This window comes from Schistocerca cancellata, chromosome 1 (assembly GCF_023864275.1).
Source record: "Schistocerca cancellata isolate TAMUIC-IGC-003103 chromosome 1, iqSchCanc2.1, whole genome shotgun sequence".
In the NCBI taxonomy this organism is placed as follows: Eukaryota; Metazoa; Arthropoda; class Insecta; order Orthoptera; family Acrididae; genus Schistocerca; species Schistocerca cancellata.
This window is the reverse complement of record NC_064626.1, coordinates 281,690,123-281,713,492: the sequence shown is the minus strand read 5'-3', so window position 1 is coordinate 281,713,492 and position 23,370 is coordinate 281,690,123. Positions and strand designations below refer to the sequence as shown.

Sequence of the window (23,370 nt, the reverse complement as noted above, 5' to 3'; positions counted from 1 at the left end):
TTTAGAGCCTCTTTATTCGTTGTCATCAATAACGGTTTTTTATTGTTTCGACTCCCACTGAGACACAGAACCTTCCGTCACGTCATACTGTTCAATGACGCGGTGTTAATGACAGTATGTGTGGGTTTACATTCTCAGACAGCACTTAACTCTTCATCTCGTTATTTCTAGTCAAAGCTTGTGCATATCTTACTGCTGGTGAAAGTAACATATATTTAACTTTCATCCGTGACTAGAAATCAATGGCGATAGCTCCCGGATTCTAATGCTGGAATTCAAAAATAAATTTGTCTTGTCATTTCTGGGTCCAGCATCTCGCTTCTGCTGACATAATTAGACAGTTGCCACTGCAATGTATTTAGTTAAGAATTCGGTTAGATGCTCGGTTTGAATCCCCGCCCAACACAAAACTTTACGTTACATCATTTCAAGATAATTGTGCTTAAAAATTAGGTATATGACGTTTCTTTATGCCCAGTCAGGAGTAATGATCAGTGTTGTGTTGGAGTCTCGATTAGGCACGATACCATTGCTGTTTTTGCTTTGCATCGAGTTGGTCCGTTTGAAACCATATCTATAACAAGGCAGTTATTCACGCCATTTAAAGTTCAGTCATATGAACAACTAGCTGTTCATGAATAGTTTAGACTTTTATGTCTTCTGTATTATGCAACTAGGGCGATAGGTGACTTCGATCTGCACATTGATTCGCGTGTCATCATGAATGAAGAGACATTCCTTGCGACACGTTGTTGATTTGAGATTTCCGTAGAGCGCTTGAGGCAGCCCGGGATGGCCGCGCGGTCAGGGGCGCTCCCCGAAGTTCTAGTCCTCTCCCGGGAATGGGTGTGTGTGTGTGTCGTCCTTTGTGTAATTTAGTTTAAGTTAGATTAAGTAGTGTGTTAGCCTAAGGGCCGATGACCTCAGCAGTTTGGTCCCATAGGATCTTACTGCAGAGCTCTTGACACTATTAATCACGTGGTTTCTATTTGATGATGGCATTAACCGCTTTATATAAGCCACTCACCAAGCGAACGACGGTTAATATGTGGTTGGAATACCTTTTGAAGAACAAGAGGACTGCGAATAATGGCATAATTTTAGGAGTTCAGGTGTTCCTGAAAAATCTCTTACTCGAAGGAAAATCTTGTTTCGAGTAAATGCTAGTATTAAGGAACGATGTCTGTGGTAGAGCTACAGGCGTCACTGGTCTCAGACACTAAAGAGATTTTTAACATTTTATAAATGTCCATTATTGAAATAAATTCGAACATACAAGCGTTAAGGGCTGTCTCATGTCGAAGATAGTTTTCTCTGATATTTGTATCTGGAGTTATTGCCATACAGGTCAGTGTTCTGTAGCGGTTACTTGTAGAAACTATTTTGTATAGTTAAGTGACTGCACCTAAAAGTGATTAGAGGACCTGAAAGAAAGTTATGAAGGATGCATTCCTATCGAGCGGCAGGCATTTCATGTCGTGCGGATACTTCTGAGTATGACAGAACATCTGTAGCACAATGTCGTGTGGAAATGGTCTATGGCTCGTGAGAAAAACGTACCGTTTAGGTATTCTGCTATGGAAAGATGTTGAAAATTAGGTGGGGCGTTAAGGAACGAGTAAGTCCTCCACAGAATCGGTAATGAATGGTTATCTGGGAAACACTCAACGTATTCGTTCTTATAGGTCTACAGGATAAGTGTTAGAACTTCAGGGAATAACTTCCATGGTAAAGCTTTAGAGGATAAGACCTGTAGGGGAAGACAGAGACTGAAAACAAAATTTTGAGGACGTTAGGTACCAGGGCTATTGCGAAGAGAAGTAGTTTTTGCACAGGAAGGAAGTCATATCATCAATGCATTCAGGGGACCCAAAAAGTGTAAAAGAGACAAACCATTAATAGCAACAGATACAGATGTACGAGAGCTTTGTAAGATTCTGATGCCCATAGGAGTAACGTTGGAGAAAGAATAATTCACAAATTTAAGATACATTCACCAGCGCATTATGGCAGTACCTAAGGAAAAGCTTCCTCGTACAACATCGCAGTTTAAATACGAGGGACGTTCCGAAGAAAATTTTGTCATCGTTTTTAAAGTGAAGGTGGTACACCGGGTGACTCAAAGAAACACCGTATGAATCCACACTAGTTGCTGGTTCAACGACGGAAGGCAAGCGTCAGCAAGGGAGGAATGATGCATGCGTACAGCACAACACAACAGAAAGAGCAACAGCGGAATATATGCCAGAGGTTATACGAGGAGCCATCAGTGCCATTCGACGAAAGAGACCAGGGCTTTTGAGTGAGGGTTTTGTGCTACTGGACAGCAACAAACAGATTTGGCGCTTCGGATCGGGGACAATGGATCACCCGACCTACAGTTCCGATCATGCCCATCGGACTTTCACCCGACCCTGCACTGAAAGCCACACAATCGGGACGTCATTTCCGAGCCGACGCTGAGATGTAGCAGGTTTTAAGACCATTCCTTGTATAGCAAGGTACCGAATCTTCCAGAGTGGTTTCTTCAAACTGACTGCACGTTATGGCTAATGTCTGAATGTCGGTGGCGACTACGTCGGAAATAGTGCAAGGTGAAACTTCCTAGCAGATTAAAATTCTGTGCCGGACCGAGACACGAACTCGGGACCTTTGCCTTTCGCGGGCAAGTGCTCTACCATCTGAGCTACCAGAGCACGACTGACGACCCGCCCTCACAGCTTAAATTCTGCCAGTACCTCGTCTCATACCTTTTCAACTTGCCAGAAGCTCTTCTGCGAACCATGCACAAATAGTAAAATTCTCATTTTGGAAACATCCCCCAGGCGGTGACTAAGCCATGTCTCCGCAACATCCTTTCTTCCAGGAGTGCTAGTTCTGCAAGGTTCACAGAAGAGCTTCTGTGAAGTGTGGAAGGAAGGAGACGAGGTACTGGTAGAATTGAAGCTGTGAGGGCGGGTCGTCAGTCGTGCTTTGGTAGCTCAAATCGTAGAACACTTGCCCGCGAAAGGCAAAGGTCCCAAGTTCGAGTCCTGGTACGGCATACAGTGTTAGTCTGCCAGGAATTTCACATCGGCGCACACTCCGCTGCAGAGTGAAAATCTCTTAGAGCACGGTGTATAGCTCTTGATACCATGATGTATTTATTTTCGGCTATAAAGTACCTTCTTAACATCCCTCGTATTGTGTTGAAAAGTTTCTAAGCTAAGGTAACTAACCCCTATAAATTTGGAGAAGGTTATGATCCGGAACGCCAATTGACAACTGCAGAGAGACAGACGTCTTCCCAAAACAACAGAGAAAAGATCACTTCCTATCAGTAACTCACGGCTGTGTCGTTAGTGGATTCTTATTCTTTTTCAAAACACGCTCATGGAATATACGCTTACCTTTCTGATAGATTCTACCAGTCTTTCAATACCCACTTCTCAAACAGCAGGGGACATTTACAGTCCATTAGTCCAATCAAATGCGAAGAATTATTTTCTCTAACTTACTTGTTTTATCTTACCTTTCTCTTTTTCCGTTAATGGTGTGTTTTCGGTTTCACAGAGAATATTCATTTTGATTGTTGTGATGAAGTGGCGTGAAGTTTACGCACTCTTTTGAAGTCGGTTGCCTTACAGGAAAAGAACTTATAGGCTTCCTGTCTCGTTTGATGTTGTCAGACTTCCACTAAACTCCAGTTACACAATTTACCTGAGATAACTCTTGCAGTGTCACCAAACTGAGACGGTCTTCCGGTCTGGCACTGCAGATCATTAACTGTTGCCTAAGGTTTTACCATATTTAATAGAGTATTATCAGAGTAATACTACACTGAGCGGAATCATACTTCTGCATGAACGGCGTTGCACAATACATTCCCAAAGCGTATAAATGGTGTGAAGTGATAATTCTGTTAGAAGCAGATGTTGGTTACTTTCTCGTAGACAATCTGAAAGAGTTAACACACCAGCTACCATCCTCACTTGCCGGGAAACCAGCAACATTAAATGTGGTATACTCTTTGAAAATAGTGTCTCTCCCCGAAATGATTTGCTAAAGACCGCACTGGATGAATTTGAGTTCATCCATTATGAATGAATTTGGCGAGTAAAGTATAAATTGCAGTATTACACAACACATTCTATAAATTTATTAAAATCATACAAATTACAATAACATCAATATATCTCGTTTTGAAACAAAAATATAATTTTTTGTATGGGCGTCAGTCTTTATCACAATTGTATGTTGCAGACGTGTCTCACAGCTGTCGAGCAGTGCTAGGTTATTCGTAGGAAAACCTGTAAAGAAATACCAAATCAAATTAACTTCTTGTGAATGATTTTTTGAGGTAATCTGAAAGAAATCTTTGCACTCTACTAAAAATACGAGTTGAGGATCCTGCCTCGTTTTTTCTTACAACCTGAATAAGTGTGCATTTGTGGTAAAGAAAAAAGTAATTATAGTCATACACAAACATCTTACAGAAAAACCAGTTCATTTTGTTAATGGCGGGTGAGGTTGTTAGTGGGAACATAATATTGAAACGTCAAATATTTGTCTGTTATCGTCAGAGAAAATAAACTACATTTTTAACATTAATAACAATACTCAGTTAACTAAATTCGTTAAAGCAACGTTGCATTATACAAAGCTCCAATACGATTTACGGGAGGAAAAGAGTAGTTCATTTAATACGCTGTAACGTAATTCAGTGTAAGTCATAAGAACCACAAGACATTAGGGCAATTTGTACGTTCATAACTCCCTGCAAACCTCTCAGCGATAATCATTCATTCCGTGTTACTCGTGCATGAGCTGTAACAGAAACACTGAACATGAATTGCACAGCCGAATAAGATAAACTCTCCTTTAATACATGGCTCGTACGCAAAGTCAATTAATAAACTATGAACTAACATTACAGTACGATATCCTACAAAGTAAATTGTTTCTTGAAAAAATTAAAATATTCTTAACCACTTAATAAAGTTATGAGGGATGTGTGCTGTTATTTCCAGGCAATCCAAGGATTCTCCAAATGAATGGCAAGAAAAGGCTTTGTGGGCTGCATTGGTAAAAGTGATTTAGACACACATTGTAAGTGCAATTCGGCACGTATTTATAACTTCGCAGTTATCCACTGGAACAGTGGATTTCATGAATAGATCATTTTTGCAGACTAAGGTCACCATGATACCTTTTTTAAACTCCTGGAACGAAAAATTATCAGAAGGCCAGAAGTTGCGTCCTTAACGGCTTCGTACCCTGCTTACTCAGTGTCAGACATTTCTTACCTGCACATTGAATTTCGATTTGAATAGATTTAATCCTCATCTACCTACTGAGAAACTAATTTCTCCTTTCACAATTATTGTTATCTTGCCAGATATCGCAAAGTTTGTCACAATTTTTTGGTGAAGCTAGGTTTCAAAAGTGTAACTTTTCTTGCGATTCGTACCTCAGTGTACTAACATGCATTTGGAATAAATGCAAGCTAGACAGCATACATATCCAATCCTTCAGGCGGGCAACGGCGTAGTATTGTTGTCTGTGGTGCGTTGTATAGTGTGTGAATGTTTAGATGCGGTATAGAAGGCAGGGGAGGATGGAAACTTTATCCTGTCAATTAAGATGAAGGAAACCTGCACGTCGCCGACTCTCCCACCCCTATCATTAAATTCCGTGTACTAAACCTTTTTCTGGTTAATAGATCACAGTCACGGTTGATGAAATTATTTCCATGAATTGGTACTGAACTGGATATTCCATTTTCAAATCTGATCGGAACAAAAACTGCGTTGTAATTGAAATATGTGGTAGGCATAATACATGATTAGATTTAGCGTTATGTTGGTGGTCCATAAATGATACCCTTTCTTGCTGAATCGCTAACTGATAAGCTACAGTTGTCCAAGAATTGGTTTATTGATAGGTTATCTGTTACTGTTTCACACTGCCAGAATACCGTTCACTGATTGTCAGCATTACAGTGAAGCTGATCGTGTGTGATATCTACAACACGTTTCTCTGCCTGAAACGCAGTTTTCTCCCCGATCGGATTTGAAGATGTGTTACTACAATAAATAAGAAATTTTATCAATTTTGACTGTTGGAGAGACACATTCATAAACATTTTCCTATTTCATAATGCTGTGCATTCACTAGCGTTTGTACCACCTTCCTCCGTAGCAATCGCCTTCGTGTAGGGCCGTGTCAGCAACTACTACTTCTGATTCCAATTCAGAATAATTCATTAATCACAAGTTTATAGCAGTGGAATTACTGATCCTGTGCAATGTAAAATGACTGGCCTCATACTTACCAGTATCGCATGGAAAGAAGAAGTCATTTTGTTCAAAAGTATGTTTTAAACACGTTTACTGAATGCGATGATCATAGCTGACACAAGGTGACAATTGCAAAAATGCGAAACTTTAGTAAACGGTTAAGTCTTTCTTCCATTTCATGGGAAAAACAATTCCATTCACTATCTAGAAAAACGAATAGTATATAAAATACGTCTAAAATAATTTTAAGAGTGATAGCTGACATGACTGAAAACATGAAAGCGATGTTATTAAGTGCTTTAGGTCTGAAATTATAATGAAAAATAATTATGGTGGTACCATAAGTGCTACCCTCAATTGGAGGACATCACTGAAAACATGAAAGCAATGTTATTAAGTGCTTTAGGTCTGAAATTATAATGAAAAATAATTATGGTGGTACCATAAGTGCTACCCTCAATTCTAGGAATCACGCTAGGAAGAAGTAATATTGGACTGGCTAAGTTAAGTAGGTGTGCAGACGACAGACTGTATTGGAATGTGGATGGGATGTGAATTTAAAACAGAAGTTCCACAATATTCCTTTGTGCGACAAGAGAATGTGAAAGGGCGTCAGCTCTCCAGAATTACATTTAATGGGTGAAATAATGCTTTTCAATATCTAATTTATATGATGTTGTACATGTGTCTGAAAGCGCAGTGGATGTAGAAAGTGACAGAAATTTTATGACGTGAGGGAGATTCATGTTCGCAATAGTAAGAAAATCTTCAGAATATAGCGCTTGATTTGAAGGGAGTGATGTAAGCTTCCATGAGCGGAATTTCAGCTTACATTTAGATAGCTGATGATGAATATAATTAGCTTCCTAGGTGTGTGAAACTTACGTTCGTACAAATTTTTGCTTGAGTATATTTTAATTTATTGTGAATGTGTAAGTCATGTTATGGAAGAAAGAGACAATTGAAATCAACATGATGTCTCAAACCAGTCATTAAGTATTTTGTTTTCTGAAGGAGCTATCAATATTGTATCACCTTCCACTATCTAATGGAAGGATGTTTGTGCTGCGAAACTAAATGGGACGTTAAGAAACCTCTGCGGAACGTGCGGAGTGGTACCAACCTGCTGGCAAAGTCTGCACTGCGTCGATACACGACTGCGCCAGTGCCTCCAACTACTGCTGCCCATCCACTCTGCAACAAGAAGAACCCACAACACAATCCGTCAACACGCAACAACCTCTGGTGCATTAATATCAAATGTGTTAAATACAAAACGTGCCTGTAAATGGACAAATTGTTCGGAATGCCACAGATGTCAATAGATTTCTCAGTAAATCCGAGAAAAAAATTTAAACTAACTACTGCCACTTGTTTTAACCACTATTGCTGATCTGGGCTATCAGTTACGTCTAATACAAAAATTACTTTCAACAAGTAGGTGCTCACTGCGTTTAGTTGGTAAGAGAGACACGCCCTCCAGCTGATGAAACGGAGAGAGGAAGTTATAATAACAGTCTAAATCCCAAACGGAGAGGTAAAATGTAGCTAGCTGTTGTCAATGGAAACGTAAGTTTTACACGACCTCAACGGTTATTTTACGTATTCACTCTTTCGACTAGTTTTATACTGTTATTAATTCTTTCCTACTTTGGTTTCATCTCTCTGCTACTACTTTGCTGTAGGAGTCGTCGTTCTGCGTGTAGTTAGTTTTCGATCCAGATCCCTTACTCTGTAAATAGCTGCGGTAAGAACCGTGCCCTCAATCTTGTATCTTTGGAGGCTACAAAAATGTCCTTGAAACCAGGAAAATTGCTAGTAAAAACCACTTTTACCAAATATTTCTTTTAAAACACGCACTTCCAATCTAACAATTGCTTAAAACATTTTGAAAAGTCTCTTCAGCTCGAGATTGAAAAAGGAAGTTCTGTCTTCATTTCTCGGGACGTCAAGCCGATTGTCACACCGTTCTGGAGTTCCACGGTCCGAAACGTATGTTCGATGGGCGACCTCAGTGGCACGGACTAATTGGCCATTCAGCATTCCCCGAAATATAGCTGCCAGAGGCCATCTTTTTCACATACACTGCGACCACATTCGGATAAAGGCACATGCACCACCGGAGAATCTAGTAGAGTCGAAATGGTTCTGACGTAACCACAAACGCCGCAACAGGAACGAAGATGCGGAACGCAATACCAGAGAAGGCGGTAGGGGAAAGGCGGCCAATGGTGCGCGTAATTGGACCGCGCCGCGCCAGGCACGCCCCCTACAACAAGTCCATATAAACGACGAAGCTGTTAGCCTCGGCCGCTCAGATGGGCCCCCGTCTGCGACGTGATTAGTGCTACGCTGTCAGATCCGTATCAAGTCTTTCTTTGAACTCTGTGTAGAGCACTACACTCTGTGTAGCCTATAGCTAGCGACATTTGCTGTAGTCAAGTATTGTCAATTTGCTTTCTGGAAATAAAATTACTAATGTTATTTGTATTAGTTATTGTGTAGCATTCCGAGAACGCTGCATCCCTTAGGCACCCTATTAGTGACGAGTGGACAAGACTCTAGAACTGGTGACGAGTCTTACAACTAAACTAATAGCCTGCCGGCCACGGATTTCTGTTTCTTGTGGATATTTTGGCGGCGCCTTCACACCCTCTTGTCTTTAATTGGCAGTGGGGCTCGCTTTGCTTTACCAGTTTATTGTCGGTTTTACACTACGGACCATTAAAATTGCTACATCACGAAGATCACGGGCTACAGACGCGAAATTTAACCGACAGGAAGACGATGCTGTCATATGCAAATGATTAGCTTTTCCGAGCATTCACGCAAGGTGAGCGCCGGTGGCGACACCTACAACGTACTGAGATGAGGAAAGTTTCTAACCGATTTCTCATACACAAACAGAAGTTGACCGGCCTTTCCGGGTGAAACGTTGTTGTGATGCCTCGTGTAAGAAGGAGAAATGGGTACCATCAGGTTTCCGACTTTGATAAAGGTCGGATTGTAGCCTATCGCGATTGCGGTTTATCGTATGGCGATATGGCTGTTCGCGTTGGTCGAGATCCAATGACTGTTAGCAGAATATGGAATCGGTCGGTTCAGGAGGGTAATACGGGACGCCGTTCTGGACCCCAACGGCCTCTTATCACTAGCAGTCAAGGTGACAGGCATCTTATCCGCATGGCTGTAAAGGATCATACAGCCACGTCTCGATCCCTGAGTCAACAGATGGGGACGTTTGCAAAACAACAACCATCTGCACGAACAGTTCGACGACGTTTGCAGCAGCGTGGACTATCAGCTCGGAGACCATGGCTGCGGTAACCCTTGACGCTGCATCACTGACAGGAGCACCTGCGATGGTGTACTCAACGACGAATCTGGGTGCACGAATGGCAAAACGTCAATTTTTCGGATGAACTCAGGTTCTGTCGCATCCGTGTTTGGCGACATCGCGGTGAACGCACATTGGAAGCGTGTATTCGTCATCGCCATACTGGTGTAACACCCGGCGTGATGGTTTGGGGTGCCACTGGTTACATGTCTCGGTCACCTCTTGTTCGCATTGACGGTACTTCGAACAGCGGATGTTACATTTCAAATGTGTTACGACCCGTGGCTCTACCCTTCAATCGATCCCTACGAAACCCTAAATTTTAGCAGGATAATGCACTACCGCATGTTGCAGGTCCTGTACGGGCCTTTCTGGATACAGAAAATGTTCGACTGCTGCATTGGCCAGCACATTCTCCAGATCTCTCCCCAATTGAAAACGACTGTTGAATGGTGGCCGAGCAACTGGCTCGTCACAATACGCCAGTTACTACTCTTGATGAACTGTGGTATCGTGTTGAAGCTACATGGGCAGCTGTACCTGTACACGCCATCCAAGCTCTGTTTGACTCAATGCCCAGTCGTATCAAGGCCGTTATTACGGCCAGAGGTACCGATTTTTCAGACTCTATGCACCCAAATTGCGTGAAAATGTAATCATATGTCAGTTCTAGTACAATATATTTGTCCAATGAAAACCCGTTTATCATCAGCATTTCTTCTTGGCGTAGAAATTTTAATGGCCAGTAGTGCACTAATCAGTTTTCCCAGGTGGGCGTTGCAGAACATTTCTTAGATTTTGCCGTTTCCCTTGGATATATATATATTTGCCATATTTGTCTTCCAATATGGCCATCCCACCTGTTCTATCCCTTTTCAGGAGCCACAGACGCAGGCGTTAGATGCCACACATCTAATTCAGTTGCTTGAAATTCAGACGAACCAGATATCTACTATTCTCACCACGGTGCAGCAGCTACTAGCCAACGCTGCCCCTCCTCCCCCCCTCCCCCCGTAGAACAAGCGCCGCCTACATCAGCTGCTACACCACCTTTTCGAAAGTTTAGTGAACACGAAGAAAAATGGCTCGAGTGGTTGACCCAGTCTAAAGCGCCCATCGTTGCCCACGAATTTCCAGATACTGTGAAACTTCCCTATCTATTGTCAACGGCAGGAAGTGCAGCGTTCAGATTAATTCAAAAACTTTCTCCTAACGCCACACCGAGTTAACTTGCTTACGAACAGGTTACCGCCTCTCTAACAACCTATTATGAGCAACAAGTTAATGTGGTAGCACTTGGGTATCAATTCTTTAATTACAAAAAACGGTCAGAAGAAACATATCGCGAGTGGGTGACAGATTTTCAGGGTGTGACAAGAAAGTGCAAATTCAGATGTGCTAGCGCTGCTTTGTATTCAGTCGTTATGTTGCGTCATGAGATAGTGTACAATGTAGCTGTTGTCAAAGTCAGAGAACAAATATTGAAACAGTCCGATACATAATTTCAGCAGGTCGTGCAAATATTAGATCAGTACGATTCCGGTGCCTTGTCGGCTCATACGTTTGAGCAGCCAGCTGTTTGTCAGGTTGAGCCCCTTAGTTATGATCGCTCCATTCCGCATTGGCGGCGTGCGCTCAGCACGCCATGTAAACAGCCTGCCACGTCGTGTATGCTGTACGCTAAACATTCAGCTACACGGGCGAACAAAATTAAGTGTTTCCCTCGCTGTTATACACGGTATGAACACAAAGACTACGCCTCCCGACGAGCTCAGTGTTACGGTTGTGGTAGGAAAGGACATGTGCAATCCGTGTGTTTGCAACGGAACAAACATCAGAATTCAGCCTCACAAAACTTTCGTCACAAGGCCCATTTCATAAATGCAGTATATTACGAGTCTGCAGCTAGCAAGTATGCCGTTTCGTCAGTGACACGACAGTCAGACAACTTTATCGTTCATTCACTTATTTGTGGGAAACGTGTGAAATTTCAGATGAACATGGGTGCCCCTGTCACACTGCTAAATCGTCACACATATGACCTGTTTAGCAATCCACGCCTTATTAAAACTAGCACGCACCAGGCGGCTTATAATGGACAAGACATTCCCATTCTTGGAACATGTATTCTGCCTGGCATGCATCGCTCGCATATGCGCACAGTGACATTTACAGTGCTACACTCAAGTGACTGTGAGTACATAATACACTCCTGAAAATGGAAAAAAGAACACATTGACACCGGTGTGTCAGACCCACCATACTTGCTCCGGACACTGCGAGAGGGCTGTACAAGCAATGATCACACGCACGGCACAGCGGACACACCAGGAACCGCGGTGTTGGCCGTCGAATGGCGCTAGCTGCGCAGCATTTGTGCACCGCCGCCGTCAGTGTCAGCCAATTTGCCGTGGCATACGGAGCTCCATCGCAGTCTTTAACACTGGTAGCATGCCGCGACAGCGTGGACGTGAACCGTATGTGCAGTTGACGGACTTTGAGCGAGGGCGTATAGTGGGCATGCGGGAGGCCAGGTGGACGTACCGCCGAATTGCTCAACACGTGGGGCGTGAGGTCTCCACAGTACATCGATGTTGTCGCCAGTGGTCGGCGGAAGGTGCACGTGCCCGTCGACCTGGGACCGGACCGCAGCGACGCACGGATGCACGCCAAGACCGTAGGATCCTACGCAGTGCCGTAGGGGACCGCACCGCCACTTCCCAGCAAATTAGGGACACTGTTGCTCCTGGGGTATCGGCTAGGACCATTCGCAACCGTCTCCATGAAGCTGGGCTACGGTCCCGCACACCGTTAGGCCGTCTTCCGCTCACGCCCCAACATCGTGCAGCCCGCCTCCAGTGGTGTCGCGACAGGCGTGAATGGAGGGACGAATGGAGACGTGTCGTGTTCAGCGATGAGAGTCGCTTCTGCCTTGGTGTCAATGATGGTCGTATGCGTGTTTGGCGCCGTGCAGGTGAGCGCCACAATCAGGACTGCATACGACCGAGGCACACAGGGCCAACACCCGGCATCATGGTGTGGGGAGCGATCTCCTACACTGGCCGTACACCACTGGTGATCGTCGAGGGGACACTGAATAGTGCACGGTACATCCAAACCGTCATCGAACCCATCGTTCTACCATTCCTAGACCGGCAAGGGAACTTGCTGTTCCAACAGGACAATGCACGTCCGCATGTATCCCGTGCCACCCAACGTGCTCTAGAAGGTGTAAGTCAACTACCCTGGCCAGCAAGATCTCCGGATCTGTCCCCCATTGAGCATGTTTGGGACTGGATGAAGCGTCGTCTCACGCGGTCTGCACGTCCAGCACGAACGCTGGTCCAACTGAGGCGCCAGGTGGAAATGGCATGGCAAGCCATTCCACAGGACTACATCCAGCATCTCTACGATCGTCTCCATGGGAGAATAGCAGCCTGCATTGCTGCGAAAGGTGGATATACACTGTACTAGTGCCGACATTGTGCATGCTCTGTTGCCTGTGTCTATGTGCCTATGGTTCTGTCAGTGTGATCATGTGATGTATCTGACCCTAGGAATGTGTCAATAAAGTTTCCCCTTCCTGGGACAATGAATTCACGGTGTTCTTATTTCAATTTCCAGGAGTGTATTTGGGGAGCGCCGGAACAAAACCCGATGTATCCACTTTTGCTGTATTCACGTGTTTGAGCTGTAGGGGGGACATACGGGAGTAATAATACATGCTGCCAAACAATAATCTTCAGCACAACGCGACATCAAGTGTTTTATGGTGTATTTCTTCTTTTTATACCTTGTGGAGTAATTTAGAGATCATTATTTGTTACTTCCTGTATTAACAGCAAATGCGGATTTATCGGTTATTGTTCCGGCGCACCTTGTTTGAACTTGACTCTCTTGACAACACGACATCAAGTGTTTTATGGTGTGTTTCTTCTTTTTATACCTTGTGGAGCAATTTAGAGATCATTATTTGTTACTTCCTGTATTAACAGCAAATGCGGATTTATCGGTTATTGTTCCGGCGCTCCTTGTTTGAACTTGACTCTCTTGACAACGCGACATCAAGTGTTTTATGGTGTGTTTCTTCTTTTTATACCTTGTGGAGCAATTTAGAGGTCATTATTTGTTACTTCCTGTATTAACAGCAAATGCGGATTTATCGGTTTTTGTTCTGGCGCTCCTTATTTGAACTTGACTCTCTTGACTTGTTTGGCTTAAACACTCAGGACAATGTGTCGTCAGTGTCTGCATTCAATGCAATAGTCTGTGTAGCTAGCTTGCTCAAAGAATTCCCGGAACCCTTTTCTGAACATTTAGGCAAACTTCAAAATGTTGTTGCACATATTACTCTGAAAGACAATGCTCAGCCGAAATTTTGCTGGGCCAGATCTGTTCCCGGTGGATTACGGGACGAAGTCGCTGCTGAACTTAAAGAATTGCAAGGTAACAGAGATATTGCGACCATATCAGATAGTCAACGGGCAAGTCCACTGGATTTGCTCCCCCAACCTTCAAGTCGTATTCTTCTCTATGTTGACTTTAAGGCTACAGCCATTGATACTTACGAATTTCCACGCCCAGAAGATCTTATGAGCAAATTAGGCGCAGCACGCTACTTTTCTAAAACTGATTTGTGCGACGCTTATCTACAAATACTGCTCGATGAAGAATCTCAAAATGTGTGCGTAGTGAATACTCACTTGGACTTGGGTTTATGTAAATACATTGCGTTTGCTATTTGGCAGTGCTTCCGCACCCGCCATTTTCCAGTGGTAGTTGGAACAGCCAACTGCCCAAGTGCCAAACTGTTCAAACTATTTAGACGATATAGCAGTAGCAGGTCGTACACTTGAAGAACATACTTAAAATTTATGTGCTTTGTTTCGTGTGTTACCTGATGCAGGACTAAAGCGTAGACTGAACAAGTATGATTTTCTTAAGCCTGAGTTGCAGTATCTTGGTCATGACGTAAACAGTCAAAGTTTACATCGCCTGCAGTCGCATTTGTAAGCCATGCGAGACTTGCCAGTTCCTCGCAATGTCAAAGAACTGCTGTCAGTCTTAAGGAAAATTAAGTATTATATTCGGTTCATACCGAATGCTGCACAAATGGTAGCTCCATTGCATCGCTTGCGTCTCAAGAACAACCGCTTTGTTTGGACAGACGATTGCAAAAGTAGCTTTCAAGAACTTAAAGATGCATTGCTCAGTAATCGATGCTTATTTCACTTTGATCCTTATAAACCGGTTGTATTGCAAGTTGTTCGGTTCCTCCTGCGGAATCGGTGCAGTGTTTTCGCGCAAAATTGGTGATAAAGACAGACATATTGTTTTCGCATCAGAAGTGTTGTCCAAAAAGCTTAGCGTAACTATTCACAAATTGAAAAAGAGGCATTAGCTATAGTGCATGGTGTCACTAAATTCCACCGCTAATTGTATGGCAGAAAATTCTACTTGGTTGCGCATCACAAGCCTTTGCAATCTTTCTTTCATTCGACGAAACCGGTTCCAGTACGAACTGCCTAAAAATTGCAAAGATGGGCTTTGTTGTCGCCTCAGTACCAGTACGAGATTGTGGATCGTCCGACGGCTCAACGTGGAAATGCGGACGCACTTTCATACCTTCCTATTGGGCCTGACACAGACTTTTACGCTTCTGGTGTATCTTGTTGTCACATCGATGCTCAGGATTCTGAATTGTTTCAGTCTTTTCTGCTGAACTTTCGGAAAATTTCACAGGCCACTGAATCTGATCCAGATTGAAAACTTTGCTCAGTTATATTCGCACATCTTGGCCTCACTCGCTGTATAGCATAAAGAATTCAGTAGTGCGCCAGTTCTTTCCACGTCAGCATAGCCTCGATGTACACAAAAAAAAAAAAAAAAAAAAAAAAAAAAAAAAAAAAAAAAAAGGTTCAAATCGCTCTGAGCACTATGAGACTTAATATATATGGTCATCAGTCCCCTAGAACATAGAACTACTTAAACCTAACTAATCAAAGGACATCACACACATCTATGCCCAAGGCAGGATTCGAACCTGCGACCGTAGCGGTCACGCGGTTCCAGACTGAAGCGCCTAGACCCGCCGGCCACACCGGCCGGCTGTACAAAAAGGTATGATTCTAGTTCAAAATGACAATGGACTGTCAGATGTATTGATCACTAAAGTTTTGCAAAGAGGAGTGCGGTTACTTCAGTTACTTCTCCAAGGACACTGGGGGATTGTTCGCACGAAACAATTAGCGCGTCAACACTGTACTTGGCAGGGCATGAACGCCCAAATAGAAAAGATGATATCACAGAGTCACGCATTTGCGGAAAATCAGTCCGCTCCGCCACAAAAAATCTCTGCTTGGCCTAAGTCGCAATCGCCATGGCAACGTGTGCACATAGACTCTCCAGGACCTTTTTGGAACACTGACTGGTTATTTGTGGTTGACTCATATAGCAAGTTTCCTTCTGCTGTGCTCGTTAATGTCACGTAGCACAATTCGGGTGTTGTCGTGTATTTTTTGCCTGGGAGGTTTACCTGAAGTAATAGTGTCTGACAGAGGACCTCAGTTCACGTCAAATGAGTTTGAAACATTATGTGAACGCAATGGCATACTGCATCTAACTAGTGCACCGTTCCTTCCACAAACGGTGAAGCCGAACGTTTGGTCAGAACATTCAAACATCATATGGTTAAACTTCGCTCCGCACACACCAGGGATGAAGTACTGCAACTGTTTCTCGCCTCGTATCGCTCGCACCCACGAGATGGACGATCGTCGGTGGAATTGCTTCTCGGCCGCCGACATCGCACACTGCTCCATCTGTTCCTCCCTCCTCAGCATACGGCGTCGAAGGAAGGCAACAAGTATCACTTCGCGCCGCATGATATTGTCTTTTACAGGGTTTTTAGCGGCAGCAGACGGTGGGCGCCAGGCAAGATCGTCCGTCGACTAGGCGCTTGCACGTAACTTGCTTCAGGTCTGGATAAAAATCAACTTCCCCTCCGTCACGTACACGATGATCTTTCAGTCTCTCTTCCCCCAGATTCACGGGTCCAGAAAAGAGCGTGGCCGCAGCAGCCGCCGGGGAGTGTCATCACGAGACCGCGGACGACCTGATGGAGACAGAGACTTCGCCTCCTCCGCCTCCTCTCGTCCTACCGGACACCCCCGCACCACAGTTGTAGCCGCCTTCTTCATCGGGTTCATGGCAGCAGGAGGTGGACGCGTAACCTTCTGGTCGTTTTCCGGGTGACGTTTCCACCAGAGCTCAGTCCGGATGGCGGGGTGCGAGCGGAAGCTGGTCGTCCCCTACTCCATACTCGACGACGGTCCGTCGCTCTGGGGGAAGAATGTTCTAGCGTGACCATAAACGCCGGAGTGAAGATCGTCCGCGTCTGCAGCGTGGTTAGTGTTACGCTGTCAGATCCATATAAAGTGTTTCCTTGGACTCTGTGTACAGCACGAACTGTAGTGTTTTCATGTCGCCTCTCGCTTGCGACATTTGCTATAGTCAAGTATTGTCAATTTGCTTTCTGGAAATAAAACTACTAATGTTATTTGTTTGAGTTGTTGTATAGCATTCCGAGAACGCTGCATCCGTTAGGCACCCGATTGGCGACGAGTAGGCAATACTCCACAGAAATTAACGGCGTAACTAAGAGAAAAAAATCTCTTAAAAGAGACGACCATCAGTCACTGCTTTGGGTAAAGCAGTATGAAACGCCTCACTACGTACTTACAGCAGCATCATTGATAATATTTTGCTTATATGAATATATTTAGCATGGTGCAGCAGAGTCAGCAATTCAGCCCCCAGTTTAGTTACGACTCAGCGCCCGCGGCCCAACTGTCTGGCCAGTTTGTGTGGCCTATCGGCCAAACATTAGTAGAAGTGACGTAGTCTTATGGCTATGTCTGTAGTACTAACATTTTAAGATTGACAAGGCCAATTTCTGGCATGTTTTAATTTTATATTGTGACATTTCTGAAGAAGGCTAAATTATTATAGCCGAAACCTAGGTAAAGTTTTATTGCTTATGCAACTGGAGGCTGAAAGTTAACATAATAAATTTTCTTATATCAAACGCGGAATCCATTACTGTGACACATTATATGTAAACTGATGGTGGAGGGGGAGGGGGGGAGGGAAGTAAGGAGGGGAAAGACAAGCGATTACTGATGTCAGCTGTGTCGGGAAGATACGTGGAATCAGTGGCGGTGGGGGAAGCTCTACTCCGGAAAGGGGTTCTAGTCCGGGATTACCTACTTATTAGGCAGGTGCATTAACCACTACACCATTCAGAACACAAGTCTTATCACATCTCCCCGGACTATCTAGGCACGCCCCACGGCCGACCAACATCTCCACAGAGCTCCACCTATCCACAGACCATTTCCTCCGTGCTCGCTGCTCTGAGATTCCCGCAGGATGTCGAACATACTTGTGCATCCGCCTTGAAGAAGGTGGATCCATTGCTCATCTAGGCGAAACAATTACGTTGTTCCAAGATTTTACTCTTTCAGATATGTCTGAAAGAACAGACACCAAACGTTTATACATAGATGAGCCAAAGAAACTGGTATAGGCATGCGTATTCAAATACAGGGATATGAAAACAGGCAGAATACTGTGTTGCTGTCGGCAACGCCTATATAAGGCAACAAGTGCCGGGCGGAGTTACATCCATTACCGCTGCTACATTGGTAGGTTATCAAGATTTTAAGTGAGTCTGGACGTAGTGATATAGTCGACGCACGAGCGATGGGACACAGCATCTCAGAGATAGAGAGAAAGTGGGAATTTTCCTATAAGACAATTTCTCGAGTGTACCGTGAATATCAGAAATTCGCTAAAGCATCAAATCTCCGACATCACTGCTGCTGGAGAAAGATCCTGCAACAAGGGGACCAAGGACGACTCAAAAGAATCGTTCAAATTTACAGAAATGCAAATTACTGTAGATCTCAGTGCTGGGACATTAACAAGTGTCTGGGTCGAAACCATTCAACGAAACAAAAGCGATATGGGCTTTCGTAGGCAATGGCCCACTCGTGTACCCTTGATGGCTGCACGACACAAAGCTTTATACCTAGCCTGGACCCGTCAACACCGACATTGGACTGTTTATGAGTGGAAACATGTCGCCTGGTCGGACGAATATCGTTTCAAATTGTCTCGAGGCGATGCACGTGCAAGGGCATGGAGACAACCTTATGAATCGATGGATTCTGCATGTCAGCAGGGGAACGTTCGACCTGATGGAGCCTCGTTAATGGTGTGGGGCAAGTGTAGTTTTAGTGATATGGGACTCCTGATTCCTCTAGGTACGACTCTGACAGGCGTCACGTATGTAAGCATCCTATCAGATCATCTGTATCCATTCATGTCAATTGCGCATTCCGACGGATTTGGCCAATTACAGCAAGACAATGCGGCAGCTCACACGTCCAGAATGGTTGCAGAGTGGCTCCAACAGCACTCACCTGAGTTTAAGCACTTCCGCTCGCTGATACCAAGCTCCGCAGACATGAACATTATTGAGGATATCTGGGATGCCTTGCAACGTGCTGTTCAGAGAGATCTGCATCCCCTCGTAATCTTACGGATTTATGCACCATCCTGCAGAATTCACGGTGTCAATTCCCTCCACCACTGCTTCAGACATTAGTCGAGTCCATGTCATGTCGTGTTGCAGCATTTCTGCTTGTTTGCGGAGGCCATACTCGACATTAGTCATGTGTACCTGTTTATTTGGCTCTTCAGGGTGTAACTGATTAGCCTAGATGGAAAGTGGATGAACCTTCTTGGAAGTGGACCATGATACATGCATTTCAAAATAACTTATTTCCTCTATTCCATTCTGTACAGTGTGTGAGAAAAAACTGTTGTGTTATGCCTCACGCCCTGTCAAGGTGCATGATATCGTGGGTGGAACACATCAATGGTTTTCAAGCAAACATAACAATACAGGATTATTGATATCTCCAGGTTGTCAGAAGAGAGCGGTGTGAAACGTACAAGACTTACAGAAAGATAATACAAACCAGGGGACATACTAACTTTCGTTTCTACACATAACAGGCCCCGTGGCGTAGCTCCAGTAGGGACCATGCTTGTCAGAACATGTACACGTACATCGACATCGATTCTCCACAATCTACCTTACGGCACGAACTGGAGTGGACTTCGTACCTCGACTAATGATTTTCTTTTGCATATACAACGAGGGGAAAGAGTCTGTTTGTTTGCTTCCGTATGAGCCATACTTTTTCCCATCTTATCTTTGCCGTCCTTAATCACAATGTACAGTATATTGGAGGTAAAAGAATCGTTCTGAAGTCAGCTTCTAATGCCGGTTCTCTAAATTTTCTCAATAGTGTTACTCGAGAAAAACGTCGCCTTCTCTCCAGGCATTCCTACTTGAATTCCCAAAGCATCGCCGTAGCACTTGCGTATTGCTGGACCCTACCAGTAACAAACCTTGCAGCCCGCCTGTGAATTGCTACGATGTCTTCCTGTAATCCGATCTAGTAAGAATCCCAAACTCTCGAGCTATACTCAAAAACAGGTCGCACTAGCGTCGCAAATGCGATCTCCTTTCTAGATGAACCACACTTTCCTAGAATTCTCTCAAGAAACTGAAGCCAACAATTCACCTCTCCTACCGCAATTCCCATGTGCTCGTTACATTTCCATCGCTTTCCAACGTTATGATCCAGACATTTAAATGAAGTGATTGTGTCAAACAGTACACTACTAATGCTGTATCCGAAAATTACAGGGTTATTTTTCCTACTCATCCGCAATAACTTACACTTTTCTACATTTAGTGTTGGCTGCCATTCATTACACCAACCATAAATGTTGTTTGTCACCTTGTATCCTCCTATAATCACTCAATTTCGACACGGTACCGTACATCACATCATCATCAGCAAACTACCGCCGACTGCTGATCACCACCCACACATCATTTATTTATATAGAGAAAAGCAGCGGTCCTATCAAATTTCCCTTGGGCACTCCTGACGACACACTTGTCTCTGACGAACATTCGCCGTCGAGGAAAGCTTACTGAGATCACGAAGTCTTCGAGCCACTCACACATCTGTGTACGTAATCCATATGTTCGTACCTTGTTTAACAGCCTGCAGTGGAACACCGTGTCGAGAGCCTTCCACAAATCTAGAAATATGTAATCTGCCAGTTGCCCTTCAGCCATAGTTCACAGTACATACCACGTGAGAAGAGGAAAAGCTGAGTTTTGCATGCGCCATGCTTCTGAACATAAACTTATCCATCTCATGACAATATGTTCAAGGATTCTGCAGGAAACCTGTGTTAAGGATATTAGTCGGTAATTTTGTGGGTCTGTTTGTCGGCCCTTTCTATTCATAGTAGTCACTTGCCCTTTTTTTTATAATTTCTTTGTAGTCTGCGCTGCGTGATAGTTGACAGTAAATGTAAGCTAAGTCATCTGCTCTACATTGTCACACTAAATTAATTCGTGAATACGGTAAGCAATCCAAAGAACAAAATTTCAAAACGGATTGCCATAACGTCATCCCGGCGATTTCGTGTCAACGACTACAGTGAACTAGCTGAGTAGCCAATCAACTAATTGAAGATTCCTCCTCTCTCTGTGCACATCCTCCTCTCCATTATCCATCCCCCCCCTCTATATATCTGACCACTTTCGCCTCCCCCCTTTCTCTTTATCACCCATAACGCAGCAGAAGACTTGTGGTTCTGACCCCACAGTATTTATTACCAAGCGTAATTAATATGTGTACCATATATTCAGTCGTTCCAGGGGTTTAGGGTGGCCTTTTTACCGAACGCTTTGCCCATATACTCACACGTTAAATATATTTCACATATATTTCGAATACTTCATCCGTATTTGTACACTACTTCACCCATCACACCAAATAATCTCGCCCTGCTGTTTCATTCTGAGGCAGCTCTATGTTTATAACGTCGTATCTCCGCAACGATGTTTCGTAAAATAGTATAATTTTGGAGGTACCTCCAGTAATATATGTGGCTACTGTCTGCGAAGTGTGTCGTGAACATAGCAATAAAGAAATAATAAATTAAAACATCATGCATGGCGCATTTTACTGCATGGACAGCTGAAGTTTAGTAAGCGATCAATTTCTTTCGTTTCATCATCCTTTAAGGCAACGGCCTTGCCACAGTGGATACACCGGTTCCCGTCAGATCACCGAAGTTAAGTACTGTCGGGAGTGGCCGCCATGCGCTGTTGTCATTTTTAGGGGTGCATTCAGCATCGTGATGCCAATTGAGGGGCTACTCGACCGAATAGTAGCGGCTCCGGTCAAAGAAAACCATCATAACGACTGGGAGAGGGGTGTGCTGACCACACGTCCCTCCTATCCGCATCCTCAGCTGAGGATGACAGGGCGGTCGGATGGTCCCGGTGGGACACATGTGGCCTGATGACGGAGTGCTTTTCATCATCCTTTGGGAGTTGTAGTGAGTAAAAATTCCGTTGCAAGTCAATAAGTGCTCTCTTATTCTAATGTTGGATGAATAATATATGGGCTTTAGCGCATCGTGGGCAACACTAATTATTCATATCCACCCCATTCCCTTTGATATTCTCACAGCGATTCTTTCCATGAAGTACGTGATATGTGTACCAAGTTTGATTGAAAGAAAGCCAGGGGTTAAGGAGAATCTATGGAATACACATACATGTATTCTTACAACCATTTTTATAATATGTATGGATTACATACATGTACAGACATTTTCTGCTTCAGAAACAGTGCTCACAGCTTTGAGAAGTGCTCTGTTCACTGATACGTATCTACTTTTTCTGTGTTTTGTAGTTACACACGCAGTCGTCTTTGGAAACCCTAGAGGTACCATATATAATAAATTAGTTCAGAGACAGCGACAGCTGATGGCGGACTTGACTCTGACTCCACGCTTGCGGAGTATAAATATAGATGTAGATGTACTAATGTGAGAGAACACAGTGGACGTACCAGTGGCGGTGGAGAGGTGCTGTCGGGGGCTAGACGGCGCTCTCCTTGTGCCTGGAGGGCAGTGGCGTCTGCGTGCCGGCGTCGTGCCGCGGCGTCTTGGGCGTCGTGACGCTGGGCTGCGCCGCCTCCGGAGGCCCAGCACCGCCCCCTGGCAGCGGCGCCGCCCCCGCTGCCCAACACGGCGCCAGCACCACTGCCTCCTGCGCAGTAACAGTAACACAGATAATGGACGGGACCGAAGGTGTCACAACAAACTGAAATCACTCCGTTCGAAGCGAAAAATCAAGTGTATCTGGAGGATATGTGTAGACTATATTGTAAGTAAATGATCCAACGCATAGCCGATATAGCACACTGAGATTAATAAGGGACGACGCTTATGTGTCAGGGAAGGTCATGGAGATACAAAACTCTTACCAAATGCTGCGAGGCTTACAGACTATCACCGCTTAGTGGAAATTTCGTGAAAAGTCCTCAGCATATAAAATTCTCGTTAATGCTCATCGGCAGAAAAAAATACCCATAACTGTTTGGTTACACGCTTTACGATCTTCTACGATTAAAGATATAGAAACTTTCGAGTAATACTGTAGCAAATTTAAATCTTTTGATAGGTCTTATTGGAATGTCCCGCTGTAGGGTTCGTACGACTATCTTCAGTGTTTCGACAACCTGAGTAGCAGGAGATGTATTACTGTGTGTTATTGAGCCGTAGATTCAAGCTGGAACTCAGAAT

At 44.2% G+C, this 23,370-nt stretch overlaps 1 long non-coding RNA gene across 1 annotated transcript; it reads right to left on the bottom strand.

Annotated features, from left to right (window-relative positions):
• Positions 1-4,126: 4,126 nt before the first annotated feature.
• Positions 4,127-22,732, bottom strand: LOC126159992 (uncharacterized). Its single transcript, XR_007534637.1, has 3 exons — positions 22,635-22,732; positions 7,402-7,472; positions 4,127-4,289 (listed from the first exon to the last, which is right to left on the bottom strand). It is a non-coding gene; the product is annotated as an uncharacterized LOC126159992 (long non-coding RNA).
• Between the last annotated feature and the right edge of the window lie 638 nt (positions 22,733-23,370).